We start from the raw sequence: 12417 nt of genomic DNA, 5'->3' as shown, positions 1-12417 counted from the left end.
CCGCCTACGAGGGTGGGCGGCATTTGCTGTGTGCGTGAGAAAATACGTGTCATGTATTACTTTTAGGGATGTGGGGGACAGTACAAACATACAGTCCCCGAGCCAAGGGAATTAACTGTTTAAGATTAAAATCTCTCAACACGGCCGGTAATCGAACCTAAAAACCCGAGGACCGAAGGTCTACATAGTGACCATTCAGGGATGGAGTCGAACAACGAACAGATGGTTTTGGGTAAATGCAGAAGAAAGCATGCTTATCACTTGACCACATGTCTGACTCGTTGGCTGAATGGTCAGCGTGCTGGCCTTCGGTTCAGAGGGTCCCGTGTTCGATTCCCGGCCGGGTCGGCGATTTTAACCTTCATTGGTTAATAATTCCAATGGCTCGGGGGCTGGGTGTTTGTACTGTCTTCAACATCCCTGCAACTCTCACACCACACATAAAACTATCCTCCACCACAATAACACGCAATTGCCTACAAATGGCAGATGCCACCCACCCTCATCGGAGGGTCTGCCTTACAAGGGCTGCACCCGGCTAGAAATAGCCACACGAAATTATTATCATTACTTGACCACATTCGGTGCGCAGTAAATTCAAAGTAAGTTGGAATGTCTGAATCCAGTGTTGCCAGGTCTCCCGAAATTTCAGGAGGTCTCCCGATATTTTTTGGAACACGCCAGAAAACACGAAAAAATAAAACAACTCCTGAAATTTTTTCTAGTCAAAATTTGAGGAAAATGCATAATAAAAACTCTTTTCTCGTCTCACAGCGTGACGATTTATTTGTAGACCTGGCGACATTATCTGAATCACTAACTGAAGTGTCTGTAGCCTGTACTGTCACTGAGTAATTGAAATTTTCTAGCTTCTAGGTGGCGGGGTATTACTTGCTGACATCACGTGCAGAGCGGCTTCGAGACGACAATGGGACACGCGACTACGCGAGACGTCAGGCGCCTCTTCCGCAATTACGACTGCTTGGTGAGGCAGACACGCAGTCGGCAGCTTATCTTGAGTACGTAACGGCCTCACGTGTTATTAGAGTTCAGTGGTGACAGTAAAATTGAAGATCACGTGGGACCTTCTCTTTCAGATACGACACGAACTGTAAAATGTTCACTATGAGAGAGTCGGTGTAAGTAGTGCACATATATTTCCTGTTAATAATAATAATAATAACAACAACAACTGCACCGTTACGATGAGCACGCAAACACAGATGGTGGAATGAAGATTGTGATAAGGCAATAGATCAAAGAGCAGTGGCCTTCAAAGCATGGTATGCTAAAAAGAAACCAAGGATAAATTTCATACATACAGCGAAGTGCGGAAACAAACGGCTAAAACCGCCCGACAAGCCAAAAGAAACGAATTAATGAAATAAAATACGAGGCGTCCGCCTCTGGGTGTAGTGGTTAGTGTGATTAGCTGCTACCCCCGGAGGCCCGGGTTCGATTCCCGGCTCTGCCACGAAATTTGAAAAGTGGTACGAGGGCTGGAACGTGGTCTACTCAGCCTCCGGAGGTCAACTGAGTAGAGGGGTGTTAGATTCCCTCCTCAGCCATCTTGGAAGTGGTTTTCCGTGGTTTCCCACTTCTCCTCGAGGCAAATGCCGGGATGATACCCAACTTAAGGCTACGGACGCTTCCTTCCCTCTTCCTTGTCTATCCCTTTCAAACTTCCCATCCCCCCACAAGGCCCCTGTTGAGCATAGCAGGTGAGGCCACTTAGGCGAGGTACTGGCTATTCTTCCCAGTTGCATCCCCAGACCCAGAGTCTGAAGCTCCAGGACATTGCCCTTGAAGAAGAAGAGTACGAGGCATTGAATCGGAAATTAAGAAAAACAACAGCCGAAACTTTTATAAGATCTTCGAACAACACTTGAAATGTTATCAGACACAAAGCTTAAAATTTCGGAGAACGGATAGGGAATTGGCTGTGAGCAATAAAGAAAAATGTGAGATCCTAGCAAGCTATTTTGATGAACTGTCGAACTGTGGTGAACCCAGGGATAAATGGCCAAAAATTCTTCTAGAACAAAGACACAAAGATTTAGTCCCACCAAACAAAGATAAAATTGGGAAGATAGTCATGGAATTGAAAAACAAAGCTGCAGGGGATGATTCAATAACAGCGAAGATACTGAAAAATTGTGGAGAAATAACCATTGTTCGATTTTGAGTGTCACTTTTGAACTAAACCAATAAAATTGAGAGGGCGTGGCTAGTTTAGTCTTGAATGATCTCGAACCTTCCCGGAGGGTTCATAAACTGCGGCTTTTCACGTTTCTTGGCCAATTGATCGTCATCTTTCTGAGTGTGTGTGTAAAGCAGGAGGCGGGCGGCCTCTTTCGTCGGCTGCCAGAACATCTAAAAGGTAATGGCCACATAACTTTATTCTTTCTTGCTATCTCCGCAGTTTAATCCGAGGAAAAGGTCCGAATCTTTAACCATGTAACCTACGTTTCTAAAATGTAACTTTCTTCCGGCTAATGTAAAACTTTCATAAAATCTTTAACTGTAAATCGGGGATAGAGAGTGATGTACCCCCTTGAGCTCCCCTTCATCTTGGTTTGAGGTGACTACGTTTTATAAATGTTTTTCATTCTGTAATGTGATAAAGTAATTTCTATACGAGTCACCTCAGTAGTTTGGGAATAGCCCCTGTTTCATCGGCCTAGAGCCCTTTAGGTTTTTAAGTTTTCATTGTCTTGGAGCGCAGTGTATGCCTCAATTCCTTTTGTGTTTGGGCCAGTTATTTAACCTGTTCTTTTCCATGAAGGCCCCGTAGGTTGGGTATTAAATACCCCTGTATAAATCATTTTTCAAATTGTAAGTTGTGCCTTGAGAGGCCAGTGAATGCCTTGAGTAGGGCTGGAAAACTGAGAGCCTCTTAGCTCTTTTTCAAAATTTTTGTAATATTAACGAGTGCCTCTAGAAGGCTAGGAATTGTATTTTGGGAGCAAGTGCTCCATGAATTAGGGGATTTCTGCTCTTGAATAAATTTGTGCTCTTTTGTAAATTTGAGCTGGGAGATCAGAAACTGTGAAGCGAGGGGCTTGAAGCCCAGGATTTGTAAAAATCACTAAATTTTGGATTTCCTTGCCTTGTTTCGAGTTTGTCATTGTACCTGATGTTTCATTGTTATGAAAAATGGTTAAGTTTGAAGTCCTAAAAGAAATATAACCTTTGTTAAAGTTTTAAATCAATTCTTGATATTGTAGTTAGAGCCATTTACCCCGGCACCTTCTTTAACCTCTTTCTGCTCCACGGGTAACCCCGTTTAATAATAATAATAATAATAATAATAATAATAATAATAATAATAATAATAATAATAATAAAAACGTGTGGCCTCCGGAGAAGCCTGGTGCAGGTCTTTCGAGTTGACTCATATAGGTGACCTGCGCGTCTGTAACGACGAGGCCGTAGCTGTTAAGTCTAATGCTGGCAAGGACACACACACACGAAGAGAGAGAGAGAGAGAGAGAGAGAGAGAGCCCAAGCCACAGGAATCGAACCCGGAACTCCGTGGACGAAAAGCAAGTACGGTAAACATTTACCCATGGAGACGTACAGTTGCACCAATGAGAAAATATTCTTGTTGGCCCGATTTTGCCCTGTTTGACTTTTTATTCCTTTGGTCAGAAACGTAGTTATAAACCCCTTTCCTTCTGCCACAGTCTATAACCATAATTTTTATAGTGCCTTTATGCATTTTGGGTATTTAGCCTGAAGGCTGGTTTGATCCTCAACTGCTCCCCCATCAGCCATCATAGATGAGCTAGGCGTCACTGAAGAGGTATTTTAGAGAAATAAGGGGTGTGTTAGAATCACGTTGCTTTCCTTTCCAATTCAGAAGTTGCTATTATTTATCGGTCTGTCAAGCCCATTGAAATGCATTCATAATAATAATAATAATAATAATAATAATAATAATAATAATAATAATAATAATAATGGCCGCCTCTATGGTGTAGATGACTAAAAAAGTATTTTAATCAATTTGCATTCGTATAGGACCGAATGTTGACATGGCGTACATCACGTACCACATCCAATGTAATCCCAGACGTTATCACAAACCTTTGGTAGAAATTCTGGGCATTGTTTGGCAAATTTTAGAGCAAGCACCAGGTGGCGTAGGCCAAACAGTGAATGCCGACTGCAGGATGAGCATCAGCATAATCCAGGATGGGAAACTATTTGCAATGATTAGTAGCATTTTAGGGAATAATTCAGTAGCTCCGGCACAAGTAATTCTTGTACCGCCTGAAATTGGGGAAATTAAGTCTTGTCCTATTGTTTCGTGTGAAGTGGAAAGTTTATTTCAGTATATAAAATAATCTACTTGATAATAGACCAGGTTTCACTCCCAAATATTGAGAAATACGAGTTAATTCATTGAAACAGAACGTAGCATTCAGTTTCAAAATTCTATCTATTTCAAATAATCTAATGTGAGTATTTCTTGAACTCCACTGCCTTCTTTCTAAGCATGTGTATGTCCAACCCTTAGACCCGCTTTTTCTTTTTCTGCTAGGGGCTTTACGTCGCACCGACACAGACAGGTCTTATGGCGACGAAGGGAAGGAAGGCCTAGGAGTTGGAAGGAAGCGGCCATGGCCTTACTTAAGGTACAGCCCCAGCATTTGCCTGGTGTGAAAATGGGAAACCACGGAAAACCATTTTAAGGGCTGCCGATAGTGGGATTCGAACCTACTATCTCCCGGATGCAAGCTCACAGCCGCGCGCCTCTACGCGCACGGCCAACTCGCCCGGTACCCGCTTCTTGATACGGAGTCAGGGATCAAGTGAGATGAATTTATATGGCACTGTTTTAAGGCCGGATGTCCTTCCTGACGCCAGCCTCTGTTGAGGATTCAATGAAGATGAAATGAAAGGATGAATGAAATTGGGTAAAGGAGGTGGAAGGAATCGGCTATGGTCTATGAATAGAAGTGAAAATGGGAAACCATGTAAAACCATTCTCAGGACAGTCGATGGTGAGTTTCGAACCCAAGCGTCTCTCGAATGTATAGCTTAGCTCCATAGTCGTAGCGCGTTAACACGCGCGGTCGCTCCGCTCGGTTGTTTCTCTAAGCATGTATTTCTTGCATTTTGATACTTTTTAAGTGTCTGTTCCTTAAATATTTAGTTCCGTTTTGCTTGTCTATTTTATACGTTTTTAGCGCTTGTAAATCTGCACCCTAGCAGTTATTAAAACTGCGTGGACATGGTGTTAGACTCACTCTTTGTTGTTAAGATTAAAATTTGTTAGATCATTTTTAACTTTCCGAGTATGTTTCATCATTTTACACGGCTTTGGAGATAACAATACTGATCTATTAACCTAGTTGCATAGGGTGAGCAGATTTAGTCGATGTTCTTTAACTAACACTTTCAGCGCTAAGAATGCTCTCCGCTTCTCTTGGGATACTTTATCTAGTTCTGCGCCATTTAAGAGATAAAACATTTCGAAACAGTTCCCCCGATTCAAGACCTTTCCTTGACCTAGTAATTTAGAAACCTTGTAGACTGTTTCTGTCTCCACCAAAACTTCATGTGCGAAATACAACAGCTCTCCTTTTGGGAGGCATTATTTTATTCAACCTCATCAGATAAGAAAATTTATGAAACGAGTTTTCAAAGTGTATACTGTACATCTGATATGAGATTTGATTCGAACTAGGTGGAAGCCAGATAAGGAACTCGAGGTAAGCCTAGTTTGCAGTGATAAGAAAAGGTATAATTAATAAGCCAACAGGAAATTTGTCAATTTATACATGAACTGAATAGTTAGTGCCAAGAGAAGTACCTTATATTTGATCTTCTTCATATAATAATAATAATAATAATAATAATAATAATAATAATAATAATAATAATAATAATAATAATAATAATAATAATAATGGCCGCCTCTATGGTGTAGAGTTTAGTGTGATTAGTTGCCACCCTCGGAGGTCTGGGTTTGATTCCCGGCTCTGCCACGAAAGTTGAAGAGTGGTACGAGGGCTGGAATTGGGTCCATTCAGCCTCGGGAGGACAACTGAGTAGAGGTGGGTTCGATTCTAACCTCAGCCATCCTCGAAGTGGTTTTCCGTGGTTTCCCACATCTCCTCCATGCAAATGCCGGGATGGTATCTCACTAGGGGGAAGACCTAGCTCAACACGGGAAAAAACAGGCTAATATTCATTCGATTGTTAAATATGCTACAAACGTTGTTGAAAAATTCTGCACATATCCAGTATTGGCATGCCTCCTAGCAATCAGAAGCAACTGCAATAATGTCAAAATTCTAATTATAACATTTTAAAATAAAATTTCCCGCCTTTTTAACAAAATATCACCGTTTCCTTCATAACTGTCTTACTGTTTCACGGATAATAACGATTTTTTCAGGGTTTCCTCCCATGGTGTTGTTCTACAATCTGTACCTCATTCAAATCAATGGGATTTATATTAGATTTTATATAAAATATTTATTTTTAGTATTTTCAGGTGCTCGGAATAAAAACTCGACAAAAATGTCTATTTCACAATCTATGTTAGTGATTGAGGTTCATTTTGTAGGTGGGGGTTTGATATACAGTTTAAAAAAGGAAAAGTACGAAAATTCTTATAAACTTGGAACTTATAAGGGAAACAGTGATATATTGTTAAAAAGGCGGGAAATTTAATTTACAATGTTATAATTAGAATTTTGTCCGCCTCTGTGGTGTAGTGGTTAGCGTGATTAGCTGCCACCCCCGGAGGCCCGGGTTCGATTCCCGGCTCTGCCACGAAATTTGAAAAGTGGTACGAGGGCTGGAACGGGGTCCACTCGGCCTCGGGAGGTCAACTGAGTAGAGGTGGGTTCGATTCCCACCTCAGCCATCCTGAAAGTGGTTTTCCGTGGTTTCCCACTTCTCCTCCAGGCGAATGCCGGGACGGTACTTAACTTAAGGCCACGGCCGCTTCCTTCCCTCTTCCTTGCCTATCCCTTCCAATCTTCCCATCCCTCCACAAGGCCCCTGTTCAGCATAGCAGGTGAGGCCGTCTGGGCGAGGTACTGGTCATACTCTCTAGTTGTATCCCCCGACCAAGAGTCTGAAGCTCCAGGACACTGCCCTTGAGGCGGTGGAGGTGGGATCCCTCGCTAAGTCCGAGGGAAAAACCGAACCTGGAGGGTAAACAGATGATGATGATGATGATAATTAGAATTTTGACATTATTGCAGTTGCTTCTGATTGCTAGGAAGCATGTCAATACTGGGATATGTGCAGAATTTTTCAACAACGTTTGTAGCATATTTAACAATCGAATGAATATTGGCCTGTTTTTTCCCGTGTTGAGCTAGGTCTCCCCCCTTAGTACCTCACTTAAGGCCACGACCGCTCCTTTTTCTTCCTTGTCTATCCCTTCCACTCTTTCCATCCCCCTACAAGGCCCCTCTTCAGCATAGCAGATGAGGCCACCTGGGCGAGGTATTGGTCCTCCTTCCCAGTTGTATCATCTGACCCAATGTCTCGCGTTCCAGGACACTGACTTTGAGGAGGTAGAGGTGGGATCTCTCGCTGAGTCCGAGGGAAAAACCGACCCTGGAGTGTAAATAAATAAATAAATAAATAAATAAATAAATAAATAATAATGCTATTTGATTTACGTCCCACTAACTACTCTTTTACGGTTTTCGGAGACGCCGAGGTGCCGGAATTTAGTCCCGCAGGAGTTCTTTTACGTGCCAGTAAATCTACCGACACGAGGCTGTCGTATTTGAGCACCTTCAAATACCACCGGACTGAGCCAGGATCGAACCTGCCAAGTTGGGGTCAGAAGGCCAGCGCCTTAACCGTCTGAGCCACTCAGCCCGGCCAAATAAATAAATAAATAAATAAATAAATAAATAAATAAATAAATAAATAAATAAATAAATAAATAAATAAATAAATAATAATAATGATAAATTCCTCACTCACACTCCCCTCTTTTGTTACACTTGGATAAAGGTGTGCACTGTATTCCCAGCATTGGCACAAGATACTCAAAGTCAGGTAGGGCTATCGCGCTGCTCAGTAACGCAGTCAGACCGCAGTATGGTGCAGACCCATGGGACCACAGCTACGCACTACCGTAATTCTCCCTCCATTACCACAATTCTAACGTTCTCTGCAGAGGTTAATGACTCCGGAGGCTCACGCCTTATTAGCTGCGAACCGTTTGTCGTATAGATCCCAGGCTGGGACCCAAAACCACTATGCGGTAGTATAGCGCAGTACAAATTAAATATACATGTTCAATATTGAGTTCTATCGCGGTGGAAGTTCATCGGCAACCACTTTTAGGTCATAGGTCGTGGATTATAAATTAAACAAAATTTTACGAGAATATCGTTTCAGTATTTTTAAAATATGTAAGGTAGAGGTTACTAATATTATATCGGCAGGATAGCTTATTGTATTTTATCCTCATGCAGAAGAGCCATTAGTTTTGAAACTAGTGACAGCGCGGAATATCATCACTACCAGCCTCAAATTCTCGATGAATTGATTGTTTAAAAACGTAATCCTTGTCATAAATATGTGTATTGTCTTTGAATGCTTTCAGTGCGCTCTATACAGGTGACGCAAAAGTAACAAATGTAACAATGAATACTCATTGTTACTGATGGGCCTTTTCCGTTTTCCTTCTGTTTTCGCTGACATATTACATATGACTAAGTTAGAAACATATGGTTAAAAAAGATAGAAGTGAATTTCACCAAGTGTAAAATTACTTTTGTACCACCCTGTCTGTTCGGTAACAAATTATCTCTGTGATATATCATACTAGCTCTTGTGCTCATCGTTGACGGGTTAGTCTTTGTATAATTGCAACAGTACGCTCGTCTAGCGAAAATGGGTAGTAGCAGAAGAGATAGGGCACACTTCTCTTAATAGTCAGTGTGTTACTGTTGAACGCGCGCTTTAGCACATAAAAGCCTAGTTTCTTGGAGAACCATTCGAATTACGAAGAAAAAGCGTATGACCTGTTTTGTACAGAAATGAATTTTAAGTACACGCGCTGGGCTTTATTTTGTGGCAGGACTAACCACTTGCCCATGTTCATTAAATATATGATGATGCTTGTTGTTTAAAGGGTACTAACATCTAGGTCATCGGCCCATAATGGGACGAAATGAGAAGAAATGTAATGGCAGTTTATCCACTGGCCAGAATTCAGAACGTGATGATGAAGAATAAATTGATGAATATGAATTTCAAATACTGTAATCAGCGGATCCAGCTCGCAATATTGAAAGTTTTAAATAATTCCAGAATTAATCCAGTGACTAGAATGCAAAAAAGAGAGACGATGGACATTGATTATGAACTTAAAACAATGAGTGGATTCGACCCGCAATGCCCCACATTCCCAACAATACTATCTTAAAATAATAATATATACTGACCAAGGGGCTGCTTCCAAAGGATAATCCTGAATCGATGATGCTTATTGTCTAAAGGGGTTCAAAATCCAAGTCACCGCCGCCTCATAATGGTACTTATCGCTAGGAAAGTTAGAACCATGGTATTTCTCATGTAGCGGTGCTGATCATGCGTAACTTAGACTTGCTACTAATCGCAAACCTATTGTGTACCTAACATAGTGGTACTCCTCGCTAGAAAATGCGACCCATGGTTTTCCTCGCGTGATGGTACTTATTACAAGTATTCTCATGGTTCTAATTCAATAATCCCAAGGTCGCCCTTTTAGTCGCCTCTTCCGAGAGGCAGGGGATACAGTGGTTGTATTCGTCTGCGTCCCCCACCCACAGGAAGAAAATTCAGTCAATAGGCCTACTGTATCTACATATTGATGATCGCCAAAACGGTTAATTAGACGGTTGAGAGCAATACTATCGTAATTATCATTTTTCACATCTTACATTAAAGCAAATTGAAAAGTTACCGTGTATGCCAAAAATCACCATGGAGACGTATGGCTGTCGGTGTTGCCTAGAAAGCTAACATCCATAAGTCTCCATGGTGATTTCTGGCATACATGAACTTTTAATTTGCTTTAATGTAAGATGTGAAAAATGATAATTACGATAGTATTGCTCTGAACCGTCGAATTATTTTAAAAATCAGAATAGGCTTGTGTTTGACAGAATATCCGAGATATATCCATACCCAATTCCATCTCAATTAGTCCTGTAATTTTGGCGTGATTTTGAGCGAGAAAATATCAAAGACTATCTCATCTTTAGCTATTACGTGATTTTTATTTCGCAAATAATTTCAGAATTTCATGTAATTTTTCATAAACATCCTCAGAGGGAAGTGTCACATGACTATGTTTTATTTCGAAACACTGACCTCGCAATATACAAGTTACAGACTTTCAGACTTTGTAGGGGAAGTATTGGTAGCCTTACATGACTCACCCCATGTAGAATAGCTGTCGCCAGGGCTACTGCATTCTAATACAAGAAGTCCTCAAAATGTCCACCAAGCGTTCGATCGCACGCCTAAACACGCCACTTCATTGATTGTCGGACACGTTTGAGCACTGCAAGTATCGATGGCAATCTTTTTTCCTCGCGCTGGTGAAACATTGCAATGTCGTAACGGCATGCATGACTCCGACCTTAATACTAACTACCAACTATCTCCCATTCCAGATAATAACTAAAACAGACGTAGCTCTAGATCATATTCAGAAACTACATTGATAATTGTAGTAAAACAGTAATGAAACAAATTTAATTAAGTAACTATAAGTAATCAAATATTTACTGCATATTATACGTGTATAAGTTAAACCTGACTTATATATATTTTATTTTATGATGTCTGTAGATAATGTAATACATAAGAGAGTAATGGGGTTGTTTTTAAATCGTTGAAATTATTAATATGTTAGATGATTATTTTATTTATTTATTCATTTATGTATTTATTTATTTATTTATTTATTTATTCATTTATGTATTTATTTATTTAAAAAACTAACATTTTGAGCCAACACCTACAAATGTGTGAAGTATTAACGGAAGTTTTTTGTCCATCCGTATTTTAATATTTCTGAGACATGCAGATGAAGTTCATCCAGGTGAATATATCTCATTAGGTGTATGTACTGAAGTAATTGCAAGAAGGATGGAGCACGATATTTGAAGAGATGAGTGGTGTTCATAGACTTTGGTAATGACTTCTACCTAGTAGGTCTTTATTGTGTGGCTGTTTCCGTCTTTTCATTTCGTTAAGTTTGTTTCCACTGTGTGTGTTAATTTGAGAGGAGTAGAGCATTCAAAAAAGTGCACAAAGACGAGACATTTAATTGAAAAGCACAGCGAAGGGCAGAAAAACTGAGTTTGTATTCATAGATTTCTCACCATAAACAAGGTTTGCTAACAAATATACTTCCAGCTCAAGAGACTTCATGTGACAATGTTCACGGAATAAACTCCGCGATACGTTCGATGGAAGTGATTAAAGCCGTACCGTACTTACATTTTCCGACTATTTATTTAATTGATGACCTTTTAAACGACTCGATAGGTTTGTATAAAGCAATGGGAAAACGCCAGTTTTGAATCAGAATTGCAAACCTTGACTTGAGCAATGATTTTTACTCTAACGGTGTTCAGTGTGTGCGTGCGAGCATGCGTGTTACTTACAGAAAATAATCGTATAAAACTTCCCTTACCTTTTTTATTCGTTTTACGACGCACCGACACAGATAGATCTTATGGCGACGATGGGATAGGAAAGGGATAAGAGTGGGGAGGAAGCGGCCGTGGCCTTAATTAAGGTACGGCCTAAGCATTTGCCTGGTGTGAAAATGGGAAACCACGGAAAATCATCTTCAGGGCTGTCGACAGTGGGGTTCGAACCCACTATCTTCCGGATGCAAGCTCACAGCTGCGCGCCCCTAACCGCACGGCCAACTCGTCCGGTAAACTTCCCTTAAAATCCCTCTCTGTTGACAAGAAGACTTTGCTATTCGAAAGTGAAAGTTGGGTGGGAAGAATAGGCAAGATCGTAGGTAATAATGTTATTGGTTTTACGTCCCGTAAACTATATTTTTATGGTTTCCGGAGACGCCGACGTGGCGAAGTGTTGTCACGCAGGAGTTATTTTACGTGCCAGTAAATTTACCAAGTACCACCGGACTCAGCCAGGATCGAACCTGCCAAGTTCCGCTCAGAAAGCCAGCGCTGTAACACCTTAGCTACTCAGCCCGGTAAGATGATAGTCTAGTATGGCTACTGACATCGTGATCATGGTCATGGTCATCCCAGTTTTACGTGGAATTCCAACCACAGGGGCTTTCCTTTTCATTTCAGTAGTCCCACATAGGCCTACATTGGCCAAGATTGGAACAACGGCCACCTTGATAAGAAGTCAGTTACGATATAAATCGACTATGCCGCCCCCTCAACC

Source organism: Anabrus simplex, chromosome 3 (genome assembly GCF_040414725.1).
Source record: "Anabrus simplex isolate iqAnaSimp1 chromosome 3, ASM4041472v1, whole genome shotgun sequence".
NCBI classification, from domain to species: domain Eukaryota; kingdom Metazoa; phylum Arthropoda; class Insecta; order Orthoptera; family Tettigoniidae; genus Anabrus; species Anabrus simplex.
This window is presented reverse-complemented; position numbering follows the sequence as displayed.